The following is a 24,074-nucleotide window of genomic DNA, read 5'->3' on the forward strand; positions in this document are numbered from 1 at the left end:
CGCGCGGAAAAGCCTTTAGTTTTGGCACTTTTTGTAACTTAGGGTTCGTTAGGGTTAGCCCTAGCAGCAGGATTGCATGTGTATCGGGGTGTTCTAGATTTTTCAAACTGAGTTCTGGGGTCTTAGAGCACTCGTGAGAATGTGTAATTTTGGTTGCAAGTCATTTGAAGAAAATCCATGGTGGGAAAGGGGGGATTTGGCATAGTTAAAGAAAGCCTTTGCCACTATTCTTAACTTAGGGTTCGTTAGGGTTAGCAGTATTTCTATTGCATGTGTTTGAGTGGGGGGGATTTCGAGTCTTGGAGCGATGCTGGCTATGGCTACTTTTGCTTGGTTGCTTGCAAGTGGTTTGAATGCAATCCACGGTGGGTAATGGGTAATTAGGGTACTTCGGCCTACTTTTACTTTCAAAGTAAGTTTTGTCACCAGTTTTCTGCTAGGCCTCGTTTTTTGAGATTTGATTGGGGGTCTTCTACATTTTTGCGACTGGCTTTAGTAAGGGTCTGGGTGGGAGCACTGCTAGGAAGATCTATTTTTGTTCTAAAACACAGTTTACAGTACACCTAGCTTGAGGGGCAAGATCCGCTACATTAATTTGCCCATACTTATTTATCCTTCAAAAGGTGACTCAGAGTACGCACTTTCAAAAACATTGTACTGTCTACTAGGAAAAACAAATTGTGACTTTTTGCACTCCACAGCCTACATACCTTATATTTATTTATCAGTGGTGTTGTAATATTATATCACTTCCTGTTTTTCGTTGAATAATTACAGGCCGGGTTTCAGTCTCTGCAATGGGGAAAAAAGGATGGAGTCAGGCTTCACAGTAGCGAGCCACAATTCAGCATCAGGCAGGCAGTGGACAGGGTGTCTTCTGGTGACCAACATCGGTGGACGAAGCGTCGGCTGCAATGGAGGAGTGCCGCTAATAGGAGGATTTTTTTTCTGCGGGCAACTTACTTACCACTTTCAACAGGACCACTACAACCACATAGATACAGTATCCCTTGCCTTTTTCTCTGACTGTGACTGCATTTCTTGGCTCTCTCTCGGCTTCTACATTGATCTCTTAACACATCACTTAGTCCACTCCACTATCTGCACCACACATAGTCATTTGTAAGTGCTCCTACGTAATTCGCAAGTCGCAGCACGCCCCAGGCCGTAGAGGACTGGGATGGCCCCAATGATGAAGCATGTCACCAAGGGGCAACCCTGGTGAGTGAGGGGACACCTAGAAAAAAAGCAATTTCTCCTTTTCTATCTACTATACCTTCTGTCAGGTTACGCAGCCCCTAAGCGCCTACCGTACTATGAAACTACATTTCCCATGAGTAGGCGGGAGACTTGCAGACTATTTAGTGAGACTATATGAGAGTACCCTTGTATGTTAGGACATCACTTCACTGATGCCTGTCTTGTCTTCTCTTACAGGTATCCTTTCCCTGCTGACCCTACCTTTACCCATCCCACATTTTTTATTTTAGTTTGTTATTTTTCTCCCCCGCCTAATGCCTCGAACACCCTGTGTTTACACTTCTGGGTGTTGGTGACATTTGGAGGTGGAACCATATTTGCATCGACTGGATCACGGGGAGTAAACCTGACACCTTCCAGACCAACCCCATTGAGTGTTGTTGTGAATGGATTTATAGTGACCAGCAAGGCTCTCGGGTATCTGGCTACAGAGACCTTATGTTGAATATCGTTATCAATAATTCCACACAGGCCCTGTACTGTCGCATTCTTTCTTTCCACAGTTGTCGATGATATATTCTTACTCTGCTTGACAAAGAACCATTGCTAATGTGAAAGAACTTCAACCGAATTAGTAGTTATACTTTACCATTTGTTAGGCTACAATGTGGCACTGCTCTACTGTACTTCTGTCACCTGCTATATTCTCAGTTCTACCGTTGAATTGCTCAGGAGGACAAACCAGATTTCATTTTCTTTTTTTTCATAGGCATGCAACTGCCACTGTGTCACACCACTAGTACCACCGCTATGAGTAAATTTTATCCGACCAAGATTGCCAACGTTATTCGGTGTTTCCCGTGGAGCCAGCCCTGGGCCTAGCCCTACTTTCAAACACAAATTACAGGTAAGATAAGCGTTTGGTGGTTTGGGGGTATAATGGAGTATTAGTACGAGAGACGAGAGACTGAAGGTAGTACTACTAAAGTCCTAGGACTCTTGGATTCACTTCACTTAGTCTGTGAGAGGCACTTAGTGTTGAAAACATTTGGGCATTTACACTTAAAGGAAGAAAATGGAACTAAACTTTCAGGAAAACAGTCAACGTTAAACCCCCACCCACCAGGCAAGCAGTAAAAAACAGGTATGCTCAGATAAAGTTTGAAAAAGTATATTTATATCCCTAACAAAATAATCTCCCGCAAGACCCTCCCTAACCCCAACGATTGTCCTTCAAAAGTCCCCAAAAACCCAACTCCCAATTCCCACCCCCCAAAAGTCTCTAAAAAAGGGGCAAGGGACACTATGGGTGGATGCTGTTAACTTTTTGGGCCAGGGCATCATGCTCCTCGCGGAGCAAGGCGAGCTCCTGCTGAAGGCGGGACACCATCAGGGTAGTGCGGCGCAGGCGTGCCTTCACTGCCTTGCAGGTGCAAGGCCTGTGAGAAGCAGCTGTTGGCCTTGCTGCTCGGCGGTGGCGTTTGCCTTTGGCAGCCCGGCTCAGTCTCGGTGGACCACTGTGCTGGGTGGCAGCCCGTGGGGCCACGGAGGCCGATGCAGACGACGTTGTCGTAGTTGTCGACTGCACACTTTCCACGTCCTCCAGGGCCACCAGCCGCCGATATTCCGCAACAGTGGCCTCGATCCTCCGTTGCCGGGCCGCTCTAGCCAGCTCCTTCCTCCTTGTTCGTTTGGAAGGAGAACCTATATGAAGAAAGAAAGACATAGTCTGTAACCAATGCTCTTTAAGATTAACTCAATCATTCAGCAGAAATTTGTGCTGCAGTACAACTAGCAACTTGCAAGCGCATTACATAACTATTGAGGCCAGTATCTATCTAACCTCACACTTCTTCATCCTTATTTATTTATTTTATTTTTTTTTATTTATTTTATGGAGTTTGTAAAGCGCGCAGCTACCCCCGAAGGGGTGTCCCGGCGCTGAAATCCAGGAGTTACTGAGTGGAGGCGGGAAGAGAAAGGAAGGTGCAGGGAAGTTAGAGTCCGGAGAAGAGCCAGGTTTTGAGCTTGGCTCGGAAGACAGTTTCAGAGGGGCAGAACCTCAGCTCAAGAGGAAGGGAGTTCCAAAGTCTGGCAGCAATGACACCGAAACCTCTGCCACCGGTTCTGGAAAGTCTGAAGCGGGGCGAGATGAGGAGGCGGAGGTCATTGGATCTCAAGGATCTGGTGGAGCGGGATATCGAGACCCGATTTTTCAGGTAGGTAGGACCAAAGTTGTTGACGGCTCGATAGGTGAGGGTGAGGACCTTAAACTGTATGCGGCTTGCCACAGGGAGCCAGTGAAGTTGCCTTCGATATGCAGAAACAGATTGACGATAGGGGATGTTACCGATAAGCCTGGCCGCAGCATTCTGGACAATCTGCAGCCTGCCGATCAGGTACTGCGGGGCTCCTGCATAGAGGCTATTCGCATAGTCCAGGTGGGACGTGATAAGGGCCTGGGTGACAGTGCGGCGGGAGTCCGTGGGGAGGTACGGGAGGATTTTTTTTATCATCCGTAATTTCATGAAGCAGGCAGAGGTAACCTTGTTAATCTGGGTTTTACATGACAGGGAGTCATCAAATTGAAAACCCAGGTTCCGCGCCGAGCGAACCGGGGTTGGGGCGGGATTAAGAGCTGTCGGCCACCACCAAGGCGAGGGAATAGAGGTTTTCTGATTGAAGAACAGAACCTCCGTTTTATCTGCATTCAGTCTTAGATGGTTCGTAGTCATCCAGCTACTGATGTTATTCAGACATTGACGAAAGTTGAGGAATGCGGAGTCCGAGTGGTCCCGAAAGGAAAACACCAACTGTGTGTCGTCGGCGTAGGATACCACCCTGACTCCGTAGGACTCCACAACGTCAGCCAGGGGGGCCAGATAGACATTGAAGAATAGAGGGCTGAGGGCGGAGCCCTGTGGCACCCCACAAGACAGAGGTTTTTTCTGTGATTTGTAGGGGCGCAGTAGCACTTTCTGACTTCTGGATGAGAGAAAGGACTCTATCCAGCCGAGAGCAGTGCCACCGATGCCTATCTGCCTGAGGCGGTCCATGAGGATGGGGTGAGAGACCGTATCGAAAGCTGCGGACAGGTCGAGGAGAACCAGCATGGCCTCCTCTCCCCTGTCCACACACTCCCGAACGGTCTCCGACACCTCCAGCAGGGCCGTCTCAGTGCTAAATCCTGCTCGGAAACCGGATTGGGATCCGTGAAGCAGGGAGTGGCTTTCTAGGTAATCAGTAAGTTGGAGCTGAACTGCTTTTTCCAGGACCTTGGCAGGTTTAGGAAGGAGGGAGATGGGGCGGTAGTTGGAAAAGATCGAGGGGTCCGCGTCTGCTTTTTTCAAAATAGGGATCACCAGTGCCTCCTTCCAGGTGGTGGGGAAGAAGCCATGGTGAAGGGAGGCATTCCAGACGGAGAGGAAAGGGCAGGCCAGTGAGGGTGCCAGTTCTCCCATGATTTTAGCGGGAACAGGATCGGAGGGGGCGCCAGATTTGCAGGCGATGAGCAATCTAATGGCCTCGTCCGTGCTAAGTTTGTTAAATGCAAGGAGAGATGGAGTCTCCGGGGGATTGAGGGCAGGAGGTGAAGTGGTTGTCTCAGTGGGGAAGGAGACACATAGTTTATTTATTTTTTCTAGAAAAAAGTCTGAGAGTCCCTCACAGAGGGCCTGACTAGCGGTATTCTGGGGGGCTCTAGCCGGGGGGTTGATAAAGTCTTTAACAACGTTAAAGAGCGTTTTTGAGGAGTTTTTTGCTTTGTTAATTTGGGTGGCGAAGTGGTCTTTCATAGCGCCTTTTTTCAGTTTGAGAAATTGTTTGAGGGCCATTCTGTAGAGTTGTTTGGCATCAGCGTCGTAGTGGAGCCTCCATTTACGTTCCAGGGCCTTACACTTGCTTTTCTCCTCCCGAAGGGAGGTGGAGAACCAGGGAGCCGAGGGCCGTGACCTGGTGGAGGAGATGGTTATCTGGGGGGAGATGGAGTCAATTGCCTTAAGGAGAGTAGAATTTAGCCTAGCGACATTTTCGTCAATGTTCGGGGAGAGGTGCTCCGATTGGTAGTGGAATATGGGGTCCAGGGAAGCGCAGGTGACCTTATGCCACTTTCGTCCTAATTCCTTCCTATGACCCGGTTGGACAGATTTGCGTCCTAAAGTAAGCGAGAATGGTACGAGGAAGTGATCGGTCCAGGTTAGAGGGAGAGGCTGGAGGGCAGTGATGAGCGGAAAGTTTGCAAAGATGAGGTCCAGGGTGTGGCCTGCCACATGCGTGGGACCTACAACCAGTTGCTTAAGATTAAGGCTTTCCATGGTGTCAACTAGGTTAGTAGCTTTAGCACAAAGCGGGTTGTCGATGTGGAGGTTAAAATCGCCCAGAACGAGGAATTTTTGATGTTTGATAGAGAGATCGGCTAATAAGTGGACAAGGGCGTTAAGGGAGGGCGTGGAGACAGGAGGGGGACAGTAGACGAGTGTGCCAGCTAGAATTGTAGACGCATTATCAGAGATGGAAAAGTACATGGCTTCAATGGTGCCTATTTCACTAAGTCTAGTGAAAGTGAGTTGGAAGGAAGATTTGAGAATGACGGCAAGACCGCCACCAGGCTTGCCTCCGGTTCGATTCAGGCATTTGATGTCGTAGCCTGGGGGGATGGCCAGATAGATATCTGGTGAGGAAGAGTCTGTGATCCAGGACTCGGTAAGGAAAAGAATATCCCATTCCTCAGATGAGATGGACATCCAAATGTCGTTTGCGTGACGGGGCAGAGATCGACAATTAATCAAACCTGCACGTAGAGTGGGCTGGTCGGAGGAGGAAGAAAGCGATGGTGAGCACGGGGGGCGACGGGGTTGGCAGGGTGGAAGCGCAAAGCTGCATTGTGGGCAGAGATAGTGAGCGGTTTCCAGATGAGTCGGGCTGCAGCGGGGGTAGGTCGGGCATAGATGCGAATTTAGCAGATGTAGTTGGGCAGAAGTCCAGCAAATGCGGGGGGGGGCTGGTGGGAGAGGCAGGGGGACTGGCCCTGGGCCCGGTCCAGGCCCGGACGGGCCCAGACGGGCTTGCCTTTGGCGCGCCTTCGGCGCGCTGACGGCGCGCCCGCTGCGCCCGTCCGCTGCGCTTCCTGGCGAGGCACATCTTTTATGTCCTTGCTCTAACATTAGTGGGAGTTTAAGGAACAAATTCTATGAGCACTGTGGACTTCCATTGGAGTCGACTATGAAAGTACACCAGTCTTATTCTTCTTCTTATCTCTTGTTTTGGAAAATTGGTACGTTATTTTCTGCAAGCCGGCATAATGCCAGCGCGGTAAACTTGCACCCGAGAAAAAGAGACGCACGCCATGAGGAGTGACCTAGACTTGCGTTGCCGTTGCGTTACTGTACCCGTCCAGTACATGCAGGTGGTGAATCTCTTACTTTTCTATTACGGGTGGCACTGAGAATACTCTGTTACAACTCAAGGGCTACTGCTTAATTAATTTAACTTTCACCCTACAGTGGAAATGAGTACTAGAAATGGAAAATTGAAGAAGATAAATAATCTGATTATCTATCACTTCACATGGGATGTTTTTGCTTATATATGGGATGACTTTAGGTGCTTTGCTTTTTATTGAGTGACCAGTGATACATCCACACATGAATGACTGAGTACTACTAAACTTATTAAGAGAGGTAGGGAGTGGCCACCATAATAACCGGATCTATGCAGTGCTTGCAATACAAACTACTGCTACTATTTATGGTAGTATTTGGACAAAATTAAAAGTTCTTTTCCTTGCCTTTCCTACACTGGAACGGACGTGCGGGTGCAGTGTTACATGCTCTTCAAAGTTACACTTAGTTCATCCACTGACCATCTACTCTCTCTAGATCATGGGTACTCACAAACTTTCTCTCAGGGGCTACATTTACAGTGTAGTTTGGGGCCGAGGGCCGCACTGGTGGGGGCGGAGTCAGAGGGGGCGGGGCTAAAGCAAAACGATAACTTGTGACCATCAGGTTGCACACAGGTCCCTGCAGCAGATGCCCTCATCCACTGAGCCACCAGACCCAGCATTTACATACATCTCTCTCCCTCCTGCTCTCCCTCCTGCCCTCCCTCCATCTCTCTCTCCCTCCTGCCCTCCCTCTCCCTCCCCCTCTGTCATCTCACTGTGTGTGTGTCTATCTGTGTCAGCCTTCAGCCCGGGTTGAGACCGCTTCCTCAACGCGCACACACAGACAACAACACCAAAGTACTTAACAGGTCTTTAAAAGACCATTAACATATTATTGAGGCTTTGTTTGTTTTAGCGCCCCTGCTTCTCCACCCTGACAATCACTGCTTGCCCGGCCCCACAGAGCAGAGGCTTTGTTCTATTTCACCTCTTTGTGGCCTTGCATCTCCACTCTGCTCTGTGGGGGCCGGGGGAGCAGTGATTGTCAGAGTGGAGATGCAGGGGCGCTAACAGGTGAAATACAAAAAAGCCTCTGCTCTGTGGGGGCCGGGGGAGCAGTGATTGTCTGCAAGGTCTGCGCACCGCCAACGAAGGCTTGCCGGGCCACCACCGGCCCGCGGGCCGTACTAGGAGTACCCCTGCTCTAGATACACATATGCTATCTAAGAGTCAGATAGTAGCATGATCCAGTTATATGGACACATACAGTTTCTGTGTCACCCACCCAGGCTGTTGTCCTTCCACCCATCATTGCTTCATCATTCACCCAGCCATGCATCTCATATTCTTGCCTTCCCAGCTAGTCTTCAATCTCAATAAGTAAGGAATATATAAGAGCTTACCTCTGGCCGCCACCACCACCGTCTCAACTCTCACAGCTGCCGCCGCCGCCTCCTCCCCTGAAGAATCGCCCTCCGCCTCCGTGTCGAGCACCACCACCTCCACACTGGCCCCGCCACCAGATGTTCCACCTACAAAGTACATTTAGGAATGTTAGAATGAAGCACTCACTAGTCACTAGTATTTGGTCTAGGAATGAAGACATGTGAAAACAATGTAATTTGTGACTGTCTACGTTAAACTTAAAAAAAATGTCCCTTTTTCCAGGGAAGGTTGTCTTGCTGCACTTTTAGGCACAACTGATGAAATCTGTTTTTTTAACACGCACCATTTTTCTCCACACAGACGGACTTCTAACAACAAGATCAAGTTGAAACCAGGTGAGAGCTCGGCTCGACCACAAGAAATGTCTTCAATTAATCGTCAGCACTAACCACTTTTCCATTATCAGTTAAACGTTTAGTTTTATTATGACTTCATTTTAATAAATGTGTTTACTTTTAATAAAGCTTTTAAACTGAAATACAATCTGTGTTTTTTGGTCCAGACTAGAGTGACTGAGCGAAAGGTTTTGCAATTTTTGCAAGCATGAGTCCAGATAGAACAGTTCAAAAGACATTATGGACAATCCCAGAGGACTGCACTAAGTTGATAGAGCTATTGCTGACTAGAATCATGGGAGTTTCGCCAACCGTGCAATCTTAGTTAGCTACACAGACAGACTAATAAGAATAATCTAGTAATACCACAGGGAGTCATAGTAGAGGCAGGATAAGAATTTAGATACAGTCTACAAGAAGAGCAAAGACAATTTTGAAAAAAGTCAAATGAGGAACGCTAGGAAAAATGGGTACTAGTCTAAAATGAAAACTTACTGGGGCCAGCAGAGGAGCCCTCGCCTGCCCGATCCTGGCCCTGTTGATGAACAGCATCCGCCGCCTGCTGCTCCTGTGTCCTCCTCTCGCCCCTGGGGGGAGCTGACGTACAACATGAAAGAAAGAACAGAAAACATGGATGATTGTTGCTTGTCAATGTCAACCAAATCAAACATTTCAAAAGAACAATAACAAAATATTTCTGCGAAATTATATTGATTATGGTTACTTTTCATTTATTTGCGGACCTGTGACTTCGAAAGTCACGTAACTCACTAAACAAAGTACTGAAACGTTCACCTAGGACTGGCAGGCAGCAGTCCGCAGGCAAGATGCAAAGTGACAGACAAACTCCATTGTGATTTCAGTCAGATCAGTGACAACACTAACAGTTGCCTGCTACATTACCAGTCATTTAAATAGTCAAACTATCAATCCACCGCCACTATTTTTCTTATTGTCAGGGTTACAAAGGAAGGGGCAGATTTAAGCCCTTGCGGCTCTTTTGCGCCGTTCTTGCGTGACTTTTGTGACGCAGCAGCTAAACAAAAAAGGGCGCCATGGTGCGGCGTATAATATTATAACAACGTGACGCGTTTGGGAGATGCATCCCGTTATAAAGCCCTGCGCCATCAGGGGGCGTTCCGGCGCAAGGGAGGGCATTCCTGCGCTGGAACACATCCTAATAGTGGCTGAGGGAAATCTACAAAATATCAATCAGTCACCTTTAGGACAATGATGCGTCACACAAACCCTGCACCTGCTTGAAGCAGACGTACGGCTTGACCCAGCATTGGGGAGATAGGGTACCCCAGAGCATTGATGGAGCTGCGCCATCGTTGCGACGCAACTCCAGCAGTAAAGCTTCGGTGACGTTTTGGGCCCATGGTGCGCCGCATTGCAAATACGGCGCACCATGTTTGGTGGTGGTAGCGGGCCGCACAATTAATGGCGCATCCCTGCTACTTTGCAGGGATGCGACGGTAATTGCAATTCTGCCCCTTAGGGGCATACTTACTTACGCGTTCTGGCGCATCTCCAGAGATGCGCCAGATCAAATGCGTCACGCAAAACTACCCTTGCGACACGGCAGATGTGCCTCATTTACAATGCGGCGCGCCCTGGCGCAAGGGTAGGCACTTGCGTGAGGCATCTCGTCACGTAAGAGCGGCGCATCGCTGGAGTCACGTCGCCAACGCAATGCAACTCCAGTAATGCTCAGGGCCACCCAATACTTAACATGCTGTGTCAGTCCTTTTGCCTGCTTCGAGCAGACATAAGGAATTGAATTGACGTAGCAGCGTCGCAGAAGTGCCTGCGTTAAATCTTGTACATTTCACGCAGGCAATTTTGCGAGGCGCACAGCCGCTGGACCGCGGCGCCCACCCTGCGTACTAGGAACGCACCCATTGTGGTGCAGGCCCATGGCTTTATAACATGACGCATCTCCCTAGATGCGTCATGCTGTAAATGACTCGCAGGGATGCGGCACGTTTACGCCGCTGTTGCGTCACGCAAGGCAACGTAAACGTGGCGCAAGGGGCTTGTAAATGTAATCTGCCCCCTAGTGTCTAGCATTACGCAGTTCTGTAAAGTACACTCATACATAATAGTTACTCAGGCCAATGAGACCACGAAATAGAAAACAAATAAGCATAGTAGCAACGCCACTGAGAAGGAGAGCAGTGCACCTGAAATGCACAGAAGATTTTGAAATATAATTTAACTACAATGTAATCGTCATCAGCGGCATTATTGGCTTGCTCCATGTAAAAAACAAATATTTGCAATACAACAACACAGAGCAGGAGAAAACATCATAGTAGTGAGTGATTAAATGGCTACTACTACTCACCAAGCCCGGGGATCTCCAAGCCGAGCTGGTCCAGCAGGTCGCGCTTGCGGTCCAGGAGGTCCGTCCAGCGATGGGTGACCTGGCTGTAGGTGCGCTGGACCCCGTAGAGGTGGGATATGGCCCAGCACACCTTCTCCCACCGCTTCCGGCGCTCCCGCATGTTGTAGCCGCCGGCCGCGATCCTGCCGCCTCCCGCGATGGTCCTGGGCAGGCGGCGCTGGACGAAGTAGACCAGCGCGCCCACTTCCTCCGGGCTGAAGATCTCCCGTCGCGTCACCTGCTCCCCCCTCAATCTCCCGCATGCTGTCCTGCCACTGGGTCCAGCACTACTCCCCGCCGCCGCTGCGGCCCTCAAGTGCCTGGGCAGCTTCACGGCGCCTGGCTTGACCATGGTCTGGGCAGGTAAGGTAGGAAGAAGTAGAAAATTAAGAAAGAATAGGATAGGGAAGAAGAAAAGAAAAGAGTTTAAAAAAGTAGTTTAAAAGTAAAGAAAAAAAGCAGAAAAGACAAAAATATACAGCTAGGAAAAGAGAGGGATAGATAAGAAGCAAAATCGTAAAAAAAAAACTGAAAACAAGCAAAGGATGGCAAAGATACCAAGAGGATTAAACACCATGCCCAGACACAGGAAATGAATGAAAAACAAGATGGCCGGCGCCCGTTCACGAGCGCGAAAGAAAGTTCGCGCGAGATTTTCCTCGCGATCTCGTGCGAACCTGTAGATTTCCCGCGCGATCTCGTGCGAACCTCTACTCGCAATGCGCTTAGTGCGCGAGATTATACATAGCGGGCGGAAACGGAAATACGTCACGGAAACAAAATGGCCGCGCCCGTACTCGACCTTGGGGTAAATTCGCGTGTTGCGCTGCAAGCGGCTCGCGAATACTGCAAAAAAACTCGCGAAACAACAAGCCGCAAAAAAATAAAATGCTCATTCGCACGAATTGGCGGCTTCCGCGGTCGGTTTTGCACGACGCCGCGCCCCGCGAATAGCGCGAAAAAAAACGAAAAACGATTTCAGCAAAAGCAAAAGCAATGAGCAGGTGCAAAAGGTCAACCTCATGATTTGTAACGATTCTTTGTAGTGCTTCCTGAGGGGGCCCTCCAGAATTCGGTTGCCTGCTTGCAACTATTTTGTGTGACCCTGCTCTGACCTTAACTGTATGCCACAAAGGTCCTGATTTACAGCTAAAGGAGCAGACAAGCAGGTGCCAGGCTGGAACTTTAAATTCTTTCAGTGACACATTAATTAGCCCCTAATTCATTATTGTCAGTTGGGGCAGGGCAGGTGTTGTAACTAATTTTGCAACAATGAAAGCACTTAGCAAGTGCAAAAGATCACTAATCAGGGCGCACTAAGGAAGCAGGTGACAGCTAAAAAAATATTCTGTGACACATTAATCAGCCCCAAATTAATTCAGGTCACTTGAGGCAGGGAAGGTGTGCTTTGCTTTGCCGAAAATAATGTACACTGGACAACCAGAGGGTGTGGTGATGAAACAGAGGGTGGCATGGGTGGGCCAGAGGGTGGCATGAGTAGTCAGAGAGTGGCAGTGGTGACAGAGAGTGGCAGTGATGAAGAAGAGTGTCCCAAACAGGCTGGACATGTAGAAACAACAAGTTCGCAAAACTTGCGACCCGACAGGTAAGTTCGCAAATTGCGAAATTGTAAAAACCCTCGCGAACTGGCAGAAACACGGGCGAACACAAAAAAAAAAAAATCCGCAAATTCGCGGGAATTCGCGGATTTTGCGGATTGCGAATCCGCAAATCCGCCAAATTCGCGAACGCGAGATCCGCAAAATTCGCCCATGCTTACCTTGCACTCACAGTGATCTCAATGCACTCACACTGATCACATGCACTCACAACATTCACCCGCTCACCCTGCACTCACAGTGTTCATAATGCACTCACAGTGATCACAATGCACTCACACTGATCACCATGCACTCACAACATTCACCCGCTCACCCTGCACTCTCAGTGATCACTCTGCACTAAATGTGTGCTTGCATTGTTCACTCTGTACCTCACCCTGCAGTCACATGAGCACAATCCTCATCCTGCACTTATGTGACACTTCACTCACCTGTCCCCCCTCACTGCTCAATCTGTAACTCACTCAAACAAGGCCATCACTAACCATGCACTAATTTGTCCCACTCTGCAAAAATTCATATGGTCACCTCACTCAACCTGTAGTACTCCTTTTACCCTACTCTCACACTGTTGCATTGCTCTCCTTGCAGTCACATGGGCACTCTTGTCACCCACACAGTGCAGAAGGTTAAAGTACCTGGTACACAGAAGATGTACCATTCACATCACAGAAGTGAGTGTGAGTAAACTATGAGTATTGTGTCAGACAGGTGCTATAGAGAGATGAGGTGTATAGTTGGTGAGTGGTAGTGAGGGAATTCATGGAGAACGTGGAAAGACTGTTGCACCGTGTGCGACTAGTGCTAGGGCCAGTCCTGGCTGGGAGTGTTAAACCCCCCCCCCACCGAAGTTCGGGTCTAGTGGATCCCCTGCTTCTGCCTATTATTATTTACATTTGTAGTGCGCTACTGTTACTAAAAGGTGTTCTGGGGCTAATAACCATCTGCCTGCAATGTGAGAGAGGGATCCGGGGTTGGGAGAGAAGAGAAGAGAGGGATGGAAGGAAGGGGTGAGAGGAAAGGGGCATGGGTAAACTGCTTAACTCTGCACAAGACCGCCAGGGTTTGAAGGGACACTTGCTGCTCCCGGCCATGGCCAGGTGAGCTTCTAATGTGGCAGCGCGTATTCCTGCGGAGTGGGAGGCCCTTCACAAAGGTTGACTAGACATCTTTCTGATGTTAATTGCTGTATTTTGGTTATAAACTGGCACTGATGGGGTGAAATCTTTCTTCAGTGTTACTGTGTTTAAAAAATTTCAAAATAATAAAGCAATGCTATCCCAAAATACGCAGCATCACAAAACATTATTTAAATTTTCTACTCACACAATTTAGTCAAGCCTGTCGCATAATTTGGTACTCACCTGCCTCATAATTCTAGTAGCCCTGCCTAGAGGTTTTAGACTTTTTTGTCAGGAGTGGGTCCTTACGCATGTAAATGTTGACAGGGGGGTCTCAGCACCCAAAAGTTTGAAGACCTCTGAATTAGACTATGGCCCTTATCATGAGTTTGGCAGTTCAATGGACCACCAAACCCATGGTGGTGGCCTGCAGACCACCAGAATGGCAGTCTGCCTGCCTTATTAGGACTGTGGTGGTTGGACCGTCCTGAGACCTCTGCATCCCCCAGGAATCCATGATCATTGGCAGTAGTGCACCGCCAAGTATATTAGGAGTTTCCTTACCACTACACTTTTTGTGGCAGTGAGACCAGCATGAAAAGTTTGGATGGTGAGTCCCCCTTTTGCCTCTGCACCATGAGGTGCATGCAGCGGGGCCCTCCTGTGTGCATGTACCCCGAGTTCCTGCAGGACATGGACTTGACAGTCCATGTCCTGCGGGAAATGCCTTTGGCACTACCACTGCGGTGCCTTTTTCAAAAACATCACTGTGGGACTGACAAAGAACTGGCTGCCAGAGTAAAAATAAGCCGTACTCTGGCGCGCCGTCTTCAATGGCTTTGGTGGTCTCGGAGCAGGTCAGCAGCGTGGCGGCCCCACTCCGAGATCAAAAGTCACAATAAGGTCCTTTAAAAAATCTTTACCTACAAGACAAAATCTTCTTATAAAGAAAAACGCTATCTGCTAAAATATTAACAAAATCTATATGTAATGTTGCGTAATTTCTGTTCCTTAGGAAATTATGATCAAACGATTAAGCATATTCACATAATTACTCCTGCCAGCAACAACCCATCTGCACCGATGATGAGTTTCTGTATGCATTTCCGTTGAATTATTAACACTTGTGTGCAATATTTGATTGTAGAGTGTCATTGTTGTTAATATAAATGTTCACGTTTGCCAAATTTAGCAGAATCCAATTTGTAATTTCAGTTATCATTTTTGAGTACGATGAACCACATCTGCACGCATTCTTCTTTGCAGCTGTACAGAAATATGTGTATATACTCATACAGTGCCTCCAATCATTTGTCTCTCATTTTTTTGTCTCTTTCTACATTTACAGGAACACTGTAAACTTTCACCCAATGAAGTGCTTCTGTACCTAATCACCATCGAGAACTTTAAACACTGATTAGAAAATGCCAGTTTCTGAGAGTTAATGTAAGAATTTATACTGTCCTTTGACATTTTTAGTTCAAGCTTTCCTGTATTAACCTTTAAAGACAATTTTCTCAGCAGGTGTCTGATATTTCGGGCAAGCATTTCATCAAAGCCGCATCAACCAATGTTGCTGCCAGACACAATTTATTTTTTAACGTAAACGTGAGAGGCAACTAACAAAAATTAGCTTGTAGTTATCAGTATTACATGCTGAATTTCGGAGAAAAGAGAAGGTGATGTAAATTACTCTTCATAGAAACGTGTTTTGATCTGCGCAATAGTCCATTAGCACAATCGGCAACAAATTAGTTGTATCTATAAGGCCTCCAACTTCCCAACCCTCAATTATGAGGCTATTTTGTTATTCGTGTTTCTTTTTTTATAGAGCTCTCTGGAAGGCCCTGACCTTAGGCATACTATTTTTAGACCCCACATGGTGTACTCGGTAATAACCTTTACATTCAGTAATATTTTTATTTATTTTACAAGCAGTAACACACAGAGATACAAAGAATAAAAATCGACCATCAGTTGCCATAATTGTCTCACAGAGTGACAGAAAGAGAAGAGTAACAGCATCTAAAAAAAGGAAGTAAATGTTGGATAAATATCGCATTGGAAAATGTGATTGATTGTCGTTCTGTAGTACTGTTTTTTTAACTAACCATCCAAATTAAAACAAAGATGATTGTAGCATAAGTATTGTATCAGGGATAGATGAAAAATCAGTAAATCTGAAGGAATATTCTATCGAAAATTGCTGCCAGAAGAATTTTGCACTTCCTATAAGTAGTTCGTTTAGCTTCCAACTTAGGTAGCAGATGTAGACCTTTCCCAGTAAATAACGCAGAAACGACTGGTGCATTATAAACATTCCCTATGCCACTGCAAAGCTTAGAATATGTCAGAACATTTTGTGAAAAAGCCTGTAAGTGTTACTAGAAACGTAATTTTTGCTACCTTTGATAACACTGCTAGTATAGAAGTGTTTGTGGCAGGAGCAGCCAGCATGGGTTGCGGGCGGTGGCAAGGGGGAGGGTGGATGTCGCGGGGGGTTGTCGTGGTGGGAGTTGCGCGGTTTGAGGGGTTGTTGGGATGCCTTCCCGCCGGTCCCGAGATGCCCCTGCTCTCTTTATCTTGGATCACGAAGCAACAAGGCCACATTGACCAATCACAATGCTTGGTAAGCACTGAGGCTCCCCTGACCAATCACAGCGCTGTAATGCAGCCTGCATGAAGAACAGGGAAAATGCGCCCGAGAGGGCCGACTAAACCGTCATTGCACACTTATGAGTGGGCAAACTGCTCCTCCCCTGCCCTGCTCCCAAGCACAGCATCCCAGCCCACCCACCTGCTCACAAAGCAGCATGAAGAATAAAATGATAATAAAGCTGTTATTATCATTTTGTGTTTCGTGCCTTGCACTGCTCAAAGGCAGTGGGGAGATGCTCCTCCACCATAGTGGAGGAGCCACCACTGGTTTGTGCATTAATAGAATGGCACATTATTAACACCTTGGCTGCTAAGGCAATTTCCAGCCTGTGCTGGAAATTGCTATTTCACCTTATTCATGACGAGCTCAGCTCGTCATCAGCACAGCTCAACTGTGCATCATGACGAGCTGAGCTCGTCATGAGCATCGAAAGGGTTAACAATGTGCAGAATTGCAATCTACACTCAATCAGTCAGTCAGTCAGTCAAATCACTTTATTTGATACTTATTTGATAAGATCAGGAAAGTACAAATGTACTGAATAAAAACATCCATCAATATACAAAATATTAAGAAAACTAGTTAAAAAACATCCTTTAAAAACAGAATAAAAGCATACAATTCATTCATGAATATTCTGCAATACCTGATCTTCCAAGCAAGGGATAGGGAGGACGCCATGGAAAAACAGACAAAATAATCGGGCAATGATTGTAAAAAGAACATTACTGGGCGACATTGTGTAAAATTATATTTACGTAGAATTAGCGAGAAAAAGAAAATGTGCAAACTTGTTTGAGTGGACGTACCGTCACATGGGCAGGGCGTGAGTTTGTGTATGGACAAAATTCCTGATGGATAAGCCAACATACAGGGGATGCAATTCAGATGAAACCTACGTAAAATAAATCTGTAATGAGGGTTTGTCACAGTAAGTATGGAGCTGTAACTTTCTGGTCAATTGGTCCCTCTAGATAGGAATGTACTGATGATTTTAAACAGTTAGTTTAAAAACTCTCATTTGCCCTTTGAGGAACAGAGTTTTGATCTCCTTTTTAGAGATAATAGAGCAATTAATTGGCAAGATGAATAAATGCTCTAGGCCAAGGGAGAAAAGACTAATTTTGATATATGTAATCAATCGGATCCTATGAACGCTTTATAGGGAGAGACAGCCTTCTATTAGCTTTTGAGTGAGGTTGACAGATCCTCTTCTCCAAATAGAGCGCCATGATATGATTGAAGCTAGGCTAGTTACATCAATAATGTGTGGAACATCCAATTCTGCATTACAAATACAATTTAGGCAGCTTACAGGGAGGCCTTCTATTTTTTCAAAAGTATATCCTCAATGGTCTAAAGAGCTGAGGAGTTAGAGTATCCCCAAATGCCTGTCCCATAAGTTGCTACTGAGACAGATTTGGCCGTATAGACCTTTTTAACCATATTGATGGGCTTCGCTCCCAGCTTTTTGTAAAGGAGTATAGGGCAATGATAATTTTTTCTAGAAAAGGGCCCCTTGTGGTAATCATATCTGACCAATTTAATTGTCTGTCGAAGGTCACCCCTATGTAAGAAAACGTGTCTGTTTGGGCTACTTTCTGGCCTGTTATATAAACATTAGGAACCTTCTTATCTCTGCGGCCAGTGATTAAAAGAAAGGACTTTGCCTCGTTAGTTTTTAGGTCCAGATTGCACATCTAATTCACATACACCTATAATAATTTCTGTAGAGCTAGACCCGTACGGGCGATTAGCTCCACATCCTCAGTGTAAAGGAGAATTGGGGTCCGCATGCTGTTAATCTTAGGGACATCTGGAGTTGAGTCTAACAGGGGTGTTCTCACCCCATTCATATAGATTGATACAGCCCTGTTGGATGCCCCTGTTTATAGGAAACCACCTGGCGCACTCTCCCTTCTTTCCACAGCGGACACTGGCGAGGCCAAAGAATACAGCTGCCTGATAAAAAGGATGATTGCCTCGTCAAAGCCCATTATCCTCCATAGGTGATGATGGGCGATGCAGTCAAATGCTGCTGATAAGTCCATAATAGCCAAGTATAACTTACCTTGCTTGGCTTAAGTATACTTGGTAAATAGCAGACTTAAATTAAGGCATTGGTCCTGGGTGCTTTTCCCCATTTTGAAACCATGTTGCACCAGGATCAGGACGTTATTGAGGGTGGCCCATTTCTTTAATCTGTTCAGTAGAACCCGACCCACGAGTTTAGCGGTGCTGTCCACCAAGTGAAATCTGACAATCATTTTTTGCTTCGGTTTTAACCCCTTTCTTGTATATAAGATTTAAACTAGATTTCTACCATTATTCTGGCAACTGTGATGAAAACATTTGTCAGCACCGGTCCGCAAAGATCCAGCTGCTCAGAAAAGAAATCTTTTGGGGTACCATCTGGGCCAGGGGCTCTGTTGCTGGAGCACTGCTTAACACCTTCGCGTCTTGAGTTATTCCTCTCCTGTGCTGGGCCCTAATAGAACTGGGTGTGGTCATGACGAGCTCAGCTCGTCATGAGCACTCGAGCACTGTGCCTCATGACGAGCTGAGCTCGTCATGAGCACCAAAGGGGTTAAGGGCTTCTCTAATCTCAAAGTGAATAAAGATGAGGAAGGGTTTAGTGACATGTGTAATGGGAGCCCACTGTGTGACCTCTCCCTCACCATTTGAGTTGAATATTAATGAAAAGTATGCAACACTACACTCAAATTTCAGTTAATGCATTGATGCAATTGCCTTTGAAACAATTTTGATATGATTTGTTAAAAAGCATTTTCTTGGTTTATGGTAAATAGGAGTAAACAGGTCTCAGTTAGTCCTTCAGTGCATTTTGTTCACAATGGATGTCTCACCAAGCTCGTTCACTTTATTTATTTCCTGTGCACTTCTTCAGGGAAGTCATGATTGGTTATTTCCAAATGACGTTACTCTTCAAAAAGATTTTCAAGCATGGGATCAGTAATTTTACAGTCCTCAAGGTTTCTTATGCCTGCTTGCAGTAGCGACTTCATTAATAATTGTTAACTTTTGTTTTGTAACTAGTTTGTTCTGACATCTCCAGATGACATTAGTATAGAGGGGGCTAAAACAGCATTTATGTAGTGGGATAGTGTTTAGGTGGTAGGGTTGAATGACACTCTATAATTAGGGATCCCAGTTTTATTGTATTTATTTTTTTGCCATTTCCGTCTGTATTTATCCATATTTATTTTTTGGGCATTTTATCTGTATTTATCCACATTTATTTTTGCCACTAGCAAAAGTTGACGTTGCTCCTAGGATTTTTACACATTTGTTTAAATTGACAATGCACACATGCACTCGGTTATTATTGGCCAACACATTACATTCATCTGAAAAATTTGCCATTTACCGAATGTCCCATATCAGCTTAAAAGTGCTATCACAAGCCATTTGTGTCAGAGCCTTGCAGTTTCTGTCATCGGCACAGAGCGCCAACAGCATACTGCCCCACTGAGAGAAACACACTGCCTTCAGCTACAACCCAATTGTGCCCTGCTATAAAAACCTGGAAGCAACTCAATTCAGGCACTGGACTAGAGTAATATGCTGCCTGAAAAAAAAGTAAAAGTGTACTGGAAAAAAAGCAAACACTCACAGGGAATACATCATAATTCTTTTACACTCATTATTCAGAAATCAATGAGTGTATTTGCTTGAAAAGCTAAGGACATGAAAATAAAAGTAGCGCTTCACTGGCAAACTCTGAAAGGTGGCGCTAATGTGTTTTGGTGTAAATAAAACCAAACTGGCCACTTTGCGAGTACTCTGTCTTGTTTTATTTAGTTATGTATTTATTGCTTGCATCTTAAAAGCTTTTTTCTCTCCTCCTGAGGCTGCATTTTGGTGTAGAAAAATGACAGACAAAGACATTTGCAGCAAACGCGTTTCTCCTTTTTTGGATCCATTTCACAGAGAAACGAATGACGGAAAGGTGAGGAAAGAACAATCACGGTTTTCTACAAGTGAGGAGGAGCGCAATAGAAAGAGAGAGAAGAAGAGAAAGAAAGAGGGGGGCAGCAGAAGTGGACACTGTCCCAGTCTTGTCCAGTAAAAAGGAAGAGGCCGCAACGGTTATGGGTTATGCAGTCCAGCCACAAACTCTGCATACACTCCAGTCTGTGGCGTAGAAAGGCTTTGAGTTGTGGCCAGATTGTTCTTGCCGCCACACATACACAGTGCTCTGCAGTCCGGCCACAAACTCGGCAACATTCCACTGAAGTAGCTAGGCTTTGGCAAACCACGGGGTGCTGGCATTCGATTCCTGTTTCTGCCGCCCCCAAAACTTCAAATGCCACCGACTCCAGCCCCAACCCCTCCCCTCTTCCCCGAGGGCACTTACTTTTGTTTACGATCCCAGCAGCTAATTATCACAGAACAAAACAAGAGCTGGCAAAACCAGCAACCTGGCATGCACAGTAAAACAATAATTAGAACGAGGGCAGCTCTTGCACGCCATCACCTTTAAACAATCTTCCCTGCTTTTTCGTTAGCACTAGTCACTTTGGAAAGAGTTCTAAGTGGGGTAAAGAACAAGTGAAAGTTGCATGCTTCCGGCCGGGTCAGCGCCACTTTCAGGTCTTTTGAGGGCCATGGCGCAGTAGTTTGGAAATGCGCAGAGGTGAAGTACAGCTCAATTTGTTAAGTCTTTTTTTTTTTTAAAACAGATTTTATTGATTGCATGGTGAACACATATCAAGTAACGCTCTGACAACCAGAGACAATCACCAGAAGCAAGTTATCAATCGCAAATCACATGCAATTACTGTTATAGGTGAACAAACAAGTGAAGAAAAACAGTAAAAAAGATGGTACAACCCCCGCCCCCCCACCCACCCACTACCCCCCTTCCCCCGCGCGCACCGCTGCCTGCTCCGCCTGTATTTTGCTTAATAAGTATTACACATGCCAAATGTGCCATAGTGTCTGTGTGCAGCTTTGGCTGTCGGGCTGTCATGGGGACTGGATAGCATTGTCCTCAGGTGGTGGTTCCACATCCAGGCCCCGATAGTCCACCTCTTCCATATCCTGTAGTGCTTTCGAGGACAGCCCCTGGCTACGTATATTGGCTGTTCCAGGCCCATACAAAAGTCCATCCCATTCTTCCAGGCTATGAGCGATGGGGCGCGGGGTGCCTTCCAAGTGCAATGTCCCTCTTGACCAGGGTTAGCCCTAGCAGTAGTAAATGGCGCTTATACCGATTGCCCCCTACTCCAGCCAGTACGTGAAGGAGGGCCAGCTTAGGAGCTTTATGAAGCACCCAGGCCAGGGCCTCATTTAAGCATCTGAACACCCCATCCCAGAACTTCCATATGACCCTGCAGTCCCACACTGTATGCATCAGCGTGCCCTCTTCCGATCCACACCTAAGGCAATCTGGGGATGCTATAAAGCCTGCCCTCCACAAGCGCTGCCTAGTGTAGTTCTACGATGAAGGTACCTGAATTGAATTAGTTGCAAGCGCGTGGTAATGGCTGCTCCCCTGAAGATACGGAGTAAGGGCATGCAGGAATTGGAGATATTTATAAAATTGGGTATGTGACATTTTGAATTCCCCCCGTAGAGTGTCAAAGGATTTGAGTACACACCCTGACATAACATCCCCTAGGGTAGAAATGCCTATCACATCCCAACCCCGGAAGCCCACCAGGGCAGCAAGCTGAGGCAGTCTACCATTCCGCCACAATGGGGTTTCTCGAGTTAGGACATTCCACCATCCCATCCTACGCAGGGCCTGTCGCCATACCTGGAAGACCACCTGTGTATTGGACGGCAGGGACCTCCGGAGGGATGCCGAGTATAGCAACGTGTGTAAGGAGGCAGTGCCCATCAAGGCCCATTCCACTGCATAAGCGGGAACTCTCCTGAATCATTTGAAAGCATAACTTGGCATACAGTGTCTGGCTTTTCATCATCTGTCCGCATCGCCTGCTTTTAGCTTGGTGTAACACTTTCAGTGGCCAGATCCCTGCTTGCTTCGGCTGTGACCCGCTTTGGCTCCATTTTTGCATCCATTTTGTTTGTTGTGTCCTCTCCCGTAGCTCCACCCCGCTACCGCCTCCCAGCTGACCCCCCTCCCACGGATATCACCCTTGCCCAGTCCTAACTTGCGCTGTGACCATCTGGGCTTGCCCCGAGCTGGTCGCTCCTCCTCGCTCCCTGACTCCTCGCAGCGCCTGGTATCGTAGCTCTGCTCTGTGCTATTGTGCTAATTTGCGCTGCATTATCGAGGCAGCTGACGCTTGTTATCTATATTTGCTTGTATTAATATTGGAGCTGCTTCGTCAGAATCTGTGGAAAGTACACTTTGATTACAGCTTGTTATTCATATTAGCGCTGCAGCGTCTGAATCATTTGAAAGCATAACTTGGCATACAGTGTCTGGCTTTTCATCATCTGTCCGCATCGCCTGCTTTTAGCTTGGTGTAACACTTTCAGTGGCCAGATCCCTGCTTGCTTCGGCTGTGACCCGCTTTGGCTCCTTTTTTGCATCCATTTTGTTTGTTGTGTCCTCTCCCGTAGCTCCACCCCGCTACCGCCTCCCAGCTGACCCCCCCTCGCCCCTCCCCTCCCACTATCCACATATGACTGATGCATTTGCGCGCAGCGTTCACGTGCAGCGGTCGCGCCCCATTCGCGCCGAAGGTGCGCCAAAGGTAAGCCCGTCTACGCCCGTCCGCGCCTGGACCGCGCCCAGCGCCAGACCCCCTGGCCCCCGTCCCTCCCACCCCTCCCGCATTACTTACGCTGCCACCACCCTCCTAGCCCTTAACCCCGGCCGACTCCCCAACTGCGCCCAAGCCGCTCCTGGACACACCCATGGACACTTCTCCTGTAACTCCTGCAAGTTCGATGGCACCAAGAACAAATCCTCATCCACGAACACAAAACAGACATCTGACTCCAACCACCTAAAATGCATCCTGCTCAACACCCGCTCGGTCCACAGACACACCATCGACCTCTGGAATCTACTTGACACCAACTCTCCCGACGTTGCCTTCCTAACAGAAACATGGATGAACGCCTCATCAGCCCCAGACATCACCATTTCCATCCCGGAAGGATACAAGATCATCCATAAGAACCGCACCGACCAAACAGGAGGAAGCATCGCTATCGTCCACAAGAACTCCATCCGCATCTCAACCAGCTCAGACGTCAACCTTGCTAGCGCCGAACACCTTCACTTCCAGATCCACACCGACCCCAAGACCACAATCAGAGGTACACTTCTCTATCGACCTCCAGGACCCCGGGCACAATTCAGCGACGTTATCACTGACTTTATCGCCCCACACGCCCTCCCCTCCTAGGAATACATTCTACTGGGAGACCTCAACTTTCACCTGGAAAAGAGCAATGACAGCAACGCCACCTCCCTTCTGGACAATCTCGCCAACCTCGGACTCAAACAACTTGTCACTACGCCCACCCACATCGCAGGTCACACACTCGACCCTATCTTCACCTCCAGCAAACATGTCTCCTTCAGTCACACCACTACTCTCCATTGGACGGACCACAGCTGCGTACACTTTATCTACAATAAATCCACAACTCACAACCATCCTCAACCTACTCTGCGAAGAAACTGGAAAAAAATCACCATCGACCAGATCTCCTCATCGCTTCTTCAAAACCCTCCTGCCCACTCCTCAAACCCCGACCAAGCAGCCATTAACCTCACCCAATGGCTATCCAACAGCGCCGACATCCTAGCACCGCTGAAAAAACGTCAAATCAAACTAGGCAGCAAAAACGCCTCCTGGTTCAACGATGATCTTAAGAAATCGAAGAAACTCTGTCGCTCCCTAGAGAAGGCCTGGAAAAAAGACCCAAACACCAGCACCAGGGACGCCTTCAAAAACGCCACCCGCATA

Source organism: Lissotriton vulgaris, chromosome 1_1 (assembly GCF_964263255.1).
Source record: "Lissotriton vulgaris chromosome 1_1, aLisVul1.2, whole genome shotgun sequence".
Classification (NCBI taxonomy): Eukaryota; Metazoa; Chordata; class Amphibia; order Caudata; family Salamandridae; genus Lissotriton; species Lissotriton vulgaris.